Source organism: Fulmarus glacialis, unplaced genomic scaffold (assembly GCF_000690835.1).
Source record: "Fulmarus glacialis isolate BGI_N327 unplaced genomic scaffold, ASM69083v1 scaffold7709, whole genome shotgun sequence".
NCBI classification, from domain to species: Eukaryota; Metazoa; Chordata; class Aves; order Procellariiformes; family Procellariidae; genus Fulmarus; species Fulmarus glacialis.
The window spans coordinates 53,726-66,542 of record NW_009232596.1 but is presented as its reverse complement, the minus strand read 5'-3'; positions in this window follow the sequence as shown (position 1 = coordinate 66,542).

Genomic DNA, 12,817 nt, shown 5'->3' with positions numbered 1-12,817 from the left:
ATTTGAAGGTGGATGTCCTCATCCTGCCCTGGCCCCAGCTGTGTTTTTGCAGAGCATAACCAAGGGTACACAATATAGAGTGAATTTGCCACCCACCCACTCTTTGCTCCCAGCTGAGGCAATCCCCTGGATTTACTTTGGCACAGTCCCCGTATGTGTGATTAGCATCCACTCTCCTAGTGCACAGTCCAATGTAACAGGAACACACTAGCCTTTAACCTAGCACTGACATTCAGATAATCTGCAGGTTTAAAGCACTGTATGTCACTGATCTGGGAGCATATTTGATTCTCCGAAATCAACCGGGTTTTGAGTTCAAGCCTGAACTAGTGGGACAAAAACAATCAGAGTTCTGTCTGATTTCAGAAACACTCCCCGTGGCTCTGCATCTCTGAATGGTCATCAAGTTGGCTGCCTCTGAAGTTAAATGGGAACAAATAGACAACAAAAAGATAATAACATGCTAAAGTTCTTCCCTCCTTCCAGGGAGGAGTGGGGGCAGAGCTGTGTATGGAGCCCTAGTCTGGTCTGACCGGAGGCTGCAAGGCAGCAGTGAAATTTCAGTAAGAAGTAAATAATACATAAAAAAAGAAGTTCTACAGAAAAAGAACACTGAAACAAAATCCACTGACATCACAAAGAATGAATTTGCCCCAGGATGTTTCTGATGAGATCCCAGTAAAGACACCTTTATAAAAATTGGACCCCTGTACCAAATATAGTAACTGAGCACTCCTGCTGCCATCAGCTGTACTGCATAAGAAGGCAGAGCAAGACGTCTCCCAGAGAAGTATCCACAAGCCTTACAAAGCCTCGAGGCAAGTGCCTTTGGTGTGTAGGCAATAAACACTGTCTCCACCCCTTCCACCCGCCCACATCCCAGCCCCAGCCACGCGCAGCATGATTTCCATTTTCTTGGTTTTGAAGCCAAAAAAGAGACGGACACCCTGTCAGGGCAGGAGCTGCATCGTCCTTCAGCTCTGGATGAGGGAGAGAGGGAAGAAGGAAAGCGGCAGAAGCAGAGGCGAAGGAGGGACAGAGGAAAGGCTCACATTTCCGCCGAGGGATTCGACCTGCAATCAGCTATGTGGAGCATCGCTTTCCTGTGGGGCAGCATCCTTCTGCCTATCACGGCCGGAGCGCCTGCAATGCTGTAAGAACCTCAGCTGCTTCGCCTACGCGCACTGGTCTGTGGGAACCCTGGGGGGGTGGCGGTGTAACAGAAACAGGACAGAAGTCGTAAGACCAAGAGTGTTTTTCCAGGGAGGCATAATTTCTCATATTCCCAAGGTTTCACTTGGTTCTCATGCACCGTCCCCCCGACACTCTCCCTACTACTTGGCTCTCCCTTTAGCGCCTTTGATGTAGAACATGTATTTCTGCAGGGACTCGGGCAGAGCAACTCTGCCAGCTTTCTGCATGTGTTCAATTCTGACCTGCCAACATCTCACGTCTCCTACTGTACGCCAGAGTATATTTCCTTTTGGGCTATGATTTTCTCCCTAGAGTCATAGGTCACCATTTAAATCTTTAGCTGACAAAGCTGGGTACCTTTACAAACTGGGCAAACGTGAGCCCAAGGTGTCTAATAAGGATGCTCTTTGTAAAACTATGTGTTCATTCTGGCTTAGCTGGCCATCTGCTCCCTCAGACTTTCTAAGAAACCTATGGCAAGGACAACTCCCAGCACTGCTTCTCTTCATATACTTTATCAGGAATGCAACCCCTGTTCCAGCAGGCACTGCTGTGATATACTGGTTTGTGAACTTGCTCTTGCCTTTTGAAGGCCTTTGCTTTTGCAGCCATGGCATAAGTGCAAACAGAAATAGGACTGTGCTCAAACAGTAGATGTTACAGTGGGAAATATGTCAGTGGGTTGTAGCTGGTTTCCCTCCTGCCGTGTGTGGTGTGGCATGCACAAGTCTAGGTTTAAAAATCTTTTCCAGAGGCAGTACAGCCTCTTCCTCTAGGACATGTTCCATAGGCTGACACAGCTCCCACTCAAATGATGCTTTACTTCTACCTGTTTCCCACTGTTACCTTCAGCATGAAGCTTTGCTTTATGGAAATACTGCTTGCTTCAACAGGCTGTCTGCTGTCCTGCCTATACACCAATGTGTTTTGTAGATTCATGAGAAAGTAATCCATCCTGGCTCTTGGGATCCTCGAACGACAGCCTCAGAGATGCTGCCTTGTACTTTTATAGCTCAGAAGGCAAGGGCAAGGGATGAATTGGCAAAGGCGTGTAAGAAAATGTTCCAGAGGAAAGGGTCATTAGGAGCAAGGGAGGTATGGGAGGTTCAGGCAGTGAGTCTTTAGTGCTCATCCCATCCTTAAGTAGGAAAATCAAAATGCCATTGGCATCTTTTATCAGATCCCCTACTATTAGCAGCAGATAAGCTGCTCAAGACAGCTTGACGGCACTCGTGTGAAAGCACTCAAGGCTTCTGGCCAGCAGGACTTTGACTCCCTCTTGCCAGGCTGCTGAACTCCAGCTAAGAACTGCCAGCAGGTCATGTCCTTGCCTCCTGCTGTCCTGATCTTTCCAGGCCCTGCCCTCCTGCTGCTGCAAAACATGCCGCTGGCTGAACCTGTCCAGAGGCAGTAAGCAGGAGGAGTCAGTGATAAGAGTTTTCAAACCTGCTTGAATGTTGGCTTTTCTTTGGTCCTAGTTGCTGCAGTGCAGTATAAGATGAAAAAAAACCAGCTTCTTGGTGTTATCCATGGGCACAGCTGTGAAAGTAGCCATGGAGATGTGAGATCTGGCAAGGAGGACAGGAGTGTCAGGAGCTGAAGAGAAGGTGCTCATGAGACTGTGTCTGGGACACGAAGTCGGGACACTGGGTCTCCTATTCTTGGCATTGGTTCTGAGCCCAAGAGTAGCTGATAGGACAGAAAGCAGATAACCAACCAAGCAAACTGATGGTGATACGTGGTGTGGTTCAGTGAAAAGGCTGAAGTCTCAGGAAACCTGCAACGTAGCCAAGCTCTGCTGATGATCCCTTGGGTGATGTGGGGAGGTTCCTTATTTTGACTTTCAGTTTTGGAAGCAGTGACTTTATCTTTTTACATGTGCATGCAGCATGTAGTGTAGTGCAGACTCAGTGTTAATGACTGCAGTACCAATAGATGAGAAGAGCAGTGTGATCTTGTCCCACTGGCATCGTGACAGTGGAATGAAGAGACCAGAAGTCTTATTAGGAAGTACCCAAATCCTATGATCAAAATCTGTCCTCTTAGAAAATCAGTTTCACCTGACTTTTTTTTTTTTCTTTTTTAATAGGAATTATGCTGTGGCAATACCATCTCAGCTCTACTACCCCTTCTCAGAGACAGTGTGCCTCCAACTCAGCAGAAAGCAAGCAGTCCCGATCCATGTGACAGTAACCTTGCAAAGCAGAGCTGGAAATGAAACTCTGATCACTCAGTCCATCTCTCAGCTTACCTTCTTTCATTGCACAAGCTTCCAGGTGAGGAATATATTTTCCAGGGTTGTCAGTGGGTGGATAGCACATGAGTTTTGCTCTTGCTGAGCAGGAAGGCAAAGAATTGTGTCTTCCCATGGAGACATCTTAATGGAGCACTGAATCTTCTGCTTCAGCCTATATAGGTCTGCCAGTGTCCTTCCTGCTGTGTAGGCCCACTGATATTTTACTCTTCTAGAAAATATTCTGAAAGGTACTGTGAGGTCTTCCAGGGCAAGAAGAACTGGAGCAATATAAAAGCAGTATCATAATCGTTATTCCAAGAGCCTGGGGACCCGTGAATGGGATCCACCCTGAGTGATGGTTACAACTATGCCTGCAGGTCCCTCCTCCAGTTGGAAATGACGATGAAGTGGCTTTTATTGGGATCACAGTCCTGGACGCCAACTCAGAGTATCAGAAGAAACAGAAAGTCCTGATCAAGCACGCAGACAAGAAGACTTTTATCCAGACAGACAAACCTGTGTACAAACCTGGACAGATTGGTATGGACAGAATGCCATGTCTTGTGAGAGAAAGAGCGGTCCTCAGGCCACAAAATATGGGGTAGCCTCTAGAGCTTGGAGTGGGGCCTGCTCTGCAAAGGAGATGGGTTACAGGCTTCATCTCCCTTCTAGGCTGTTCCTGCTTTGAGGGATTTGGGGATACCTCTCTGCTACGTCAGCATGGCTTATGTTTTCCCCAGTACTAGCCATACTCAGACAGCACGCCAGCGTGAACAGGGTTTGTGTGTTTTGGCTGATGCATGAGAAAATGTTCAGGTGCCATGCTGTTATATTCGTGATTGCTCCAGCCAAAGCCGCAGTAGTCTGTCAGTGCCCTAAATCTCTCTCTCTCTCACAGTCTCCCTCAGGTAATGATCACGGTCCTGCAAGTCCCATCACTGCCCTAGCAGAGCGCATATCACCACAGGGTACAACTGTTTGCTCCATGCCTCTTCACCCTTTCCACAGGCAAGACTGAGTGCCCCACCGCAGGTCCAATGTCCAGAAAAATGCTGTTTCTCACCAGCACAGCCAGCCTTCCCAGAAACCCCACACCGCCTCTCCTACCACTTTTTTTCTAGCAGGCTGCCAGCTCGTAGGAGGGCTTTGAGCATAGGCCCAGCAGTGGATGGCTCTAGCTGCTGCCCACACCCTCTTGGTGAAGCACATGGGCACATCTTTCTTAGCCATCCATTCTCATTATTATTAACAGACTTGATTTCATTTCAGCCAGTCCTGTTTTTCTTTTGCTCTATAGTCAAGTTGCGAATTGTAACCTTGGATCAGAACTTTATTGCCAGCAGTGAAATGGTAAGTCAAGAGGGGAGAAACCTCAATAAATCTGAAAATGCTATGGGCTGCCTCCATGACTTCTGGATCAGTGTTTGGCCTAGCTAGGTGATCCATCTGTGGACAGCTAGTCTCAGTGTTGCTTTCGGTGCTTACAAATAGCGTTGGGCACCGCCTGCAACGCAGGAGCTACTCATGATGTTGGGTCACAGGCAGTCCCTGGGAATTGCTTAGAGAAGATGCATGGGTGGTTGGGGGATAAAAAATGCCAGGGAGGTGGATGGTCACTTACCTGAGAGCATCCCACCAGTAACTGTTATTTCCTCCCCACAGCACCGCCTGGTGGAACTGAAGGTAAAGCACCTACTTTATTGAAAGTGGTGATCTCTTCTCACCTTGGGGAAGACACAGGTTTGGAGATGATGGTGGGGAAACATGGATGCAAAAAGCCAGTTACCTCAGAATGAATGGGAACAGTCCTCGACTACTTGCCCTTCCTTCCTTTAGTATCCACACAAGTTTGGCAGTGCAGTGTCATGATACCGATCACACAGGGGTCCCTGCAGTAAATGATTGGTGCCACTGAAAACCAGTCCAGCAAACTTTTCTAGAGTGGTCACACAACTTTTAGGCCCTCTGGCCTGTGTATTGAAGATTTGTGAAAATCCTGAAGTTTTTTTAAGGAGACTTTTATATTTAACATACAGAAAATAAAAGTTTGACCGGTTAGTGTTGTGGCTACACAGCTAGACAAACTTCCTGAAGCAGCTTTCAGGATATTGTCTTAAAATCTGTTAGTTTAGTTTCAATATTATAGGTAAAATATGGACAGCAATCACCTGAGCTGAGGAAAGATACCTGAAAGCGGTGGGGAGTTTGTAATAACCCGTGCAGAGAGGTCACAGTTCCAACTAGCAATTGGCAGTAGCTAATGCACATTTGCATGCCATACCCACCAAGCAAGCAATACATAAACACATGGTTTCTGAGACACCCATGTAATGCTTTATGCCAGTTTATACAAATGTAGTACTCTGATCCAGCTTCACCCTTTCAAACAGCAATTCCCACTTGTTCCATGTGTTTATAAAGCACCCATCAACTCATTGCTAAGACCTTCCTGGCTGGGCAGTGTGACCATAGCCAGAGTTCTGCATCTTGCCCTCCCAAGAACCAGCAGTGGGAGAACACTGTCCATCATGGACTGACTGTGACAGTCAACAAAGCCTCCAAATGCCCTTGCATCCCAGGTCTTTACATCCTCCTTTCTATACTGGGCATCATGGTCCCCTGCATGAAGTCCTGGACTCATTTCCCCATACTTTCCTGGGGATTCAAGTCATCAGACTCCCCAGTAATCACTCCCAAGGAGCTCATGCCTTAGGCAGCATGTGCTGTCAGGATTGACCCTCTCCACAGTCACTTGGGGGCTATGCCAGCTCAGATCACCACAGGGGTCTCTAAGAGGGACCACCTCTATCTCTTAGTGAGACAGTCAGTGAGATGGCAGTGCCACCAGAGAAAAATAGTATGATAGATTGACTTTGTCAATGAGACAGAGAGAAAAGCCCTATCCTCTTTGAGCTCGTACTCACCTGAGCACTGTAGCTGTGTCATAGAGCTGGGCTCTCAGGATAAGAGAATATGTGCTCAGACCATGCTGTGGTAGCTTGGACATCCTGCAAAAGTGTCTTTTTTTGCACTGGGAAATAACTACTCTCTACTACTGGCTATGCAGGACCCCAAAGGGAACCGAATTGCACAGTGGCTGAATGTTACACCTGTGGGAGGCATTGTGGATCTGTCCTTCCCTCTGGCTGCAGAAGCACTGGTTGGAGAGTACACCATCAAAATGCATGACCGCACACATACCTTCAGGGTAGAGGAGTATGGTAAGAGTCTCAGGGAGCTGACAGTAGCAGAGAAAGATGTGTTGCCTCCAGCCCTCATCTCTCAAACAGAGTTGAATGGGCCGTGCAGCTGTGAACAGCTGTGCTAGTTGTGCTAGCACCTAAGATGTCCAACTGCCTGCCAGTAGGTGTAATCACTGACTTTCACTCGGGTTCACTGGCTTTCTCCTCCCCCATGTCCTGAGGATGGACTGAGGCACTGTCCCACAGTTGTGCTCTGGGGAGGAGACTAAGGCTGTCTACTCCCACCACACTCTCCTGGCCGGGCTGCTGGTGCATCGCTACCAGGCCCTGTGCTGGTAGTCAGGGAATGAAAGGAGAGATTTCTTTTCTGCGAAAAACCATTTGAGGAGGATTGGAAGAAATAAGCGCTCTCTCTTCTTGCTGAATTATATTTCTCTTGCTTTCACACAGTGCTGCCCAAGTTCAGTGTCTCCATCCAGATGCCTCAGGTGGTCACCATCTTGGAGGAGAACTTCCGTCTCCACGTCTGTGGCATGTGAGCTGACTTATCATGGCAGAAGGTGCATTCTTACTGGTTTGGAAACTGCACAGCTATCCATAACTGAGCTCAAAATGGTCTCTGCCAACCCTACCCCTACCCCAAAGTCTGGCACCCTGGCATCCTTTGCTAAGGAATTCTCCTGGACCCTCACCTTTCTCCATATTCTCTCTCCCTACTTCTTTCTCTGTGAGTTTGAAAGTGTGGTAGTGGATCCCTTCAGTGGGGCATGTGCCGTACGATGCAGTACCTCTGCTGCATTGATTAGTGCCAGTGTGGAAGGAATAATGACTCAACTTGTGGCCAGCACAATGTCCCTAGCACTGCCTGGTGGGACTAGTGTTGTCCTGGAGAGAACTCACCCACCACTGCCTTCTGTCTCAATCTGATGAAGTCATTTTAACTTCTCAGCCTCTGCTGAGCTCATGAACCGTGAAGATACTGGAGACTGCTGGGTTATATAGCTACAAACCACAGGCTAAATCTCATTATCCACCATTGAGCCTGTGTTTCTGTATGTGAGTGTAAGTCCTCTCTGCTATGTTTGCCAGGTACACATACGGGAAGCCAGTCCAAGGTAGTGTGAAGGCTGTGGTATGCCGTAAACATATCCACTATAATCGGAAGTCTTCCAAAGCCAAGCGCAGTATTTGTAAGGATTACACTGGCGAGGTGAGCACATGGGACATCCACTCCTCTTGCGAAAGACAAGAACAGGGGCAAAGAGAGGGAAGAATACTAAAGGAAGGCGTGGGACAGACATCAGCTATTGAAGCAGCATGCTCTTTGCTTGGGGATGAATGACTGATATGTCCTTAACTCCCCAGTGTAGCAATCTTAGCCCCTCTCAGTGATGTCTCTGACTGCACTTAGATGCACTCAAAGGAAGAAGCATCTGTAGGCATGCTAACTATTGCAGATTTGCCTACAGAACAGGTATTGCAACAGGGCAATAAAAAATACAAACACTGTCCACTTCAATTCACTTCCACTGGATGCTTTTTAGCACCACCTTTTAATCTGGTGTAAACACCTATGTGCTGTTTCCCAGAAACAGCTATTTTGGAGACGCAGAAATTGTGTCTTGCATCTAAGCAAGCAATTGCTGTTCAGCACAGACTTTACTCATTCATCTCTAGGGTTGAATGAGTGTATCTATATTTGTTTACATATTTTTAAGTAACCCAGCACATATCTTAAAGATAAATCCTGCCCTAGCAGAAGAAATCCTGTTGTCAGGGAGAAATGACAACTCATGTTTGCTACTGGCACTCACACTCACACGTGAGTGAGTGTGTAAAGATGAGACACATGAAAGAGCATCTCCTATTAGTCACTGCTCCACAGAAAAGAAGTACATTTCATGCCAGTATGGGAGTTGCTCCTTTAACTCCAGTGTCTTAGTCATGTCTAAAGTCTAAAAGTCATGTACTTTTAGACTTCTGGGCCTTGGGTTTAATCTGCACTGCAGAAGGGATTAGTGCATTCATGATTGGTTAACAGATACAATTTCATATCCCCAGACAAACGAGGACGGCTGCTTTGCCACTGAGGTGAATATTAAGATCTACCACCAGAAGCGTGGTGACAATTATGATTTCAACCTGGAAGCTGTGGCTTTTCTGAAAGAAAGTGGAACAGGTAGCAAAAATTGATTCTACACTTTGTGGAAAATCTTTTACTTTACACTCATACAACATGCTTGTCTTTGGGTTTTCATCTGTAAGACTCCTTATGGATCCTTGTGTCTTCCCATCAAATTGCTGGAGCTTTCTGCATTGGCTTCCATGGGGTCAAGTGTTCAGAGGGTTATGTCTTCCCTGGGAGCACCATGGCAGCATGGATGTTCTCGTGTACCGTACCACCCAGGTCTGACTCACAAAGGACATGTGAGTTCTCCCAGTTCCAGGATGGGCTTTACCAGTATACTTGCTCCTCTACAAGCTGTTGTGGCCAGTCCAGCTCTGACAGTCACCTTGGTTTGGCAAAGATGGGCAAGAGCTGCTTTTTCTCGTCTTCTAGTCATAGTAGAAATGTGCACAGAGGTGGGCCAGGCCATGTTCTTTTATTCTTAAACCATACTTTAGGAAAGTCCATTGGAATGAGGAGATACTCAGAGCAACCGGTGTAACCAAGGCCCTGACTGTGTACTGCTAATAGCTCCTCATCAGATTTATCTCCACATCCCAGAAAGGGAGATGAGGCTACTTGTACAGAGTTACTGTTAAATATCTCATCCTGTAAGGTTTCCTCTCTTACAAAATTTTACAAACCCTCCCTCACAAGAAAATGTTTTGCAGCCTTTGCTGAAAGCACATTCATTTAGCAAACAACTGCAGTGATTTCAGGTGGGCACCACATGACAAGACAGCAGACTGTAAATTAACGTGGTGAAGGCAAGAAAAAATGTTGCCTTCTAGTGACTCTGCTGTGAGAATGGGAGGAGAATGGAAGTGGATAATTATGAGTAAGACCATCTTAAACAAAGTCAAAAAGAGCATTTGAGAACCGTCTGGCAGAAACCTCCTGGTAGATTGCTGTCATTCTAGCAGGTCAGAATGTAGGAGGCACTATTGTCGAGTGTGTATGTTAAATGACTCCTGAAGATACATGGAGAAACTACAATCTCCTATGAATGATGATAGTCCATCCCTTACCTCAGTCCGTCCAATCTTGTTGCCTTTGCTCAGATGCATGATACTCACCTGCATGCACCTCCTGTCTTTCCTAGGGGTGGAGTTCAACACCACTGAAAACTGCAAGGTCACTTTTGATATCACAACTCTCCAATTCTGGGGGACAAGCTACTACTATCAGCAAGGAGCTCCCTACTATGGAAATGTAAGTGAACAGGGCAGAAACATGGAGACCCCAGCAGCTGGGCCTAAGGGGATGGCGGACACAGAAGTGCTGAGGGGTCCCTTTGCTCTGAGCTGCCTAAAGGTGCCAGCACAGTCCTCTGTCCCAGTCTCTCCTTTGACATCTCTACCAAGAGGTAATCCAAAGGTGTGACCACAGGATAGGCACATGGCTTTGCCAGGTGAGATGGCTGCTGCATAAATGGGGAGGAGTTGGAGGAGTTAGAGTTCACACTGAGAGTCCGTTTGCAGAGAGGGGAACTGGGACTTCTACTGGGAGGTAGATTTTCAATCCTGAGGCCTCCAATTCTCTGACTGTTCTCTGCATTGTTACAGCTGGAACTCAAAAGTGCCAATGGGACACACCTGAAAAACAAGGAGGTGATTCTTACAGTGTCCTACGGTAGTAGGAAGCAGACCAAGACCTACTTCACGGATGACACTGGGATGGCCTCTTTCACCTTAGAGACGTCAGCATGGGACAACAGCAGTAAAGTTCTACTACAGGTTACGCCAAATAATTACATTGGATTTTGCTAGCACTAAGCAATGCATCCCTCAGACCTATAGTCTGTGTCATTGACTCAGTACAGCCAGGGAGATGGAGACATGGAGCAGTGAAATGTCAGATCTAGGGCAAGAGGAATAGCCCATAGCAGAGCCAACATTCTGGTCCCTGGTGCCACACACAGTCCCCGAGCAGTCAGGAGACATGATGAGAGATGCGACAGTGGACAGAGGCCCCATGAAGTTGTGACTGAGGTCTACCTACGTAGCACCTCTGTCTGAGGTGGAAAGGGCCTTGTGGGGCTGGGCAGGGACAGAGAGCAAAGGAAAAACTCCCACGTGGTATGGAACAGGAAGATAGAAAAGAAGCTAGGGAAGAAGCATCTGAAAATACATGTGGAGAAGAAAACGTCAGTGACCAGTTTGCATTGTATTTCCTCATAGCACAAGAGTTAGGAGAAACCTGGGATATAAGAAGCAGAAAACTTAGGAGAGAAAGAAGGAAGGCTAGTAAGGAACCAGTTGCTGCAAGCCAATCTGGAGCAGAGCAGGTAACCAGGATGTAAGGAGATAAATAGGGATGCCACTGAGAGGGAATTGGCAGAAAAAAGTTTGCATCTGCTTTCCCATGAACAAGGAAGGCTCTCTTGTCTGGTTGTAGGGGTAGGTTTCTAATACCTGTCCTATCTAAACTTCAAGGTCAAGGCACTTTGAGGCAAGCCCTGTCTCTTTATCACAGTGCATACAGTTTCTTAGATGATGGATCCTGACCTTGCTGGAAGTCCACAAGATGTTAATATCATAGTCTCAGTGCAGATAGGTCATAGGCCAAAGATGAGCAAGGCTATTGATCTTCAGTTGTTCCCTGCCACCTCTACCCTATGGATCAGGGAAAGTGCTAAAAGAAATACAGTGTGCGAGTGGAATAACACTCAACAGTGAAATACATTATCAGGACAGATGCATGCTGACACTTTCCCCGCACATGCCAGACAGAAGCAAAGGGTTTGGTGGTTTGATCCGGGGACTAATAAGCCACTCTACACAGTCTAACGATCTGGCTTGCTCCTGGGATAGCAGCAGCATTGCAGAAGTTCAGGCTCTAGCCTAAGCCCTAGTAGTATACAGCTCCCTGCCTCCTGTTTAGGCGCTAGTTATCCCAGAGCGTGGTGGAGCAGGCAATGCCAAGAAAGGGGCTCACTAAGCTTGGCTTAGGTGGAAATAGACACCTCACTCTGGGAGAGTTCAGAGCCCACGGTCCAGTCAGTCTTGGTTTTGGCGTGGGGAGAGCTGCAAGAAATCTTCAGACACCGAGCCACCTTTTCTGTGCCACAGGCAAAGACCCAGCCGGAGGACTTAAGCGGTCGAAATGTGAGGGTGTCTTACGGCACTGCATCCCTTACACTGAGGGCCTTCTACTCTTCCAGCCGCAGCTCTGTGAGGATCCAGCCAGTGCAGGCAATGCTGCCCTGCAGGGACGTGCAGCAGGTCACTGTGCACTATCACATCCTAGCCACAGAGCTGGGGGACGGGGCTGCCAGAGCAGACTTCTACCACCTGGTGAGTGCAGGGCAGCGCCGGCAACGAGGTCAGCTTTGCGACGGGTCTGTGTCAGCACAGGGCCCTTTGCTGGCCCAGAAACATGGAGCAGAGGCACTATCAACCCTTTGCTCTGTTCATTTCCCTTTAGGTTTTGGCCAGAGGATCTCTTGTGCATCATGGCCAAACAACAGTACTTCTTGATCCGCCATTAGGTAAGAGCATCTAAATACCAGCAACAGATTAAGGACTCAACAGGAAAGCCCTTCCAACCTAAATGGGGAAGGAGAGAAAAGAGATCTGAGACCAACAGGTAACAACAGAGCTGGCACAAGAAATCAAGAGGAAATGGCAAATATGCTATCTCTCTTCTGTCCTTTAATTTCCCTAATTTTATTTCTGATCAAATGATGAAATTGTCAGAGTTTATCTGCCAAGCAGGAATTATCAGAGACCTCCAAGAAAACTCACAGAATCTTTTTGCTGGACTCAGGTGGAAAGTCATTTCTCTTCCAAGTGCACACTGTTGCCAAGATCCCTCATGATGTAATGTCACTGCTACAAAATGGCACTAACCTACATCCTGGTCTAGCTGTGGCCTCTCCAGAAGCAAGGCAGAATAGTTTTTATCCAAGTAACTGTACAGAAGTATTATAGAGGATGAGCATGTTGCTGCTGTAATCCTTGGAGACAGACTTCCTTGCCTCTTCCTATACTTTTTCTATTTCTCCTTCTTCCTTCA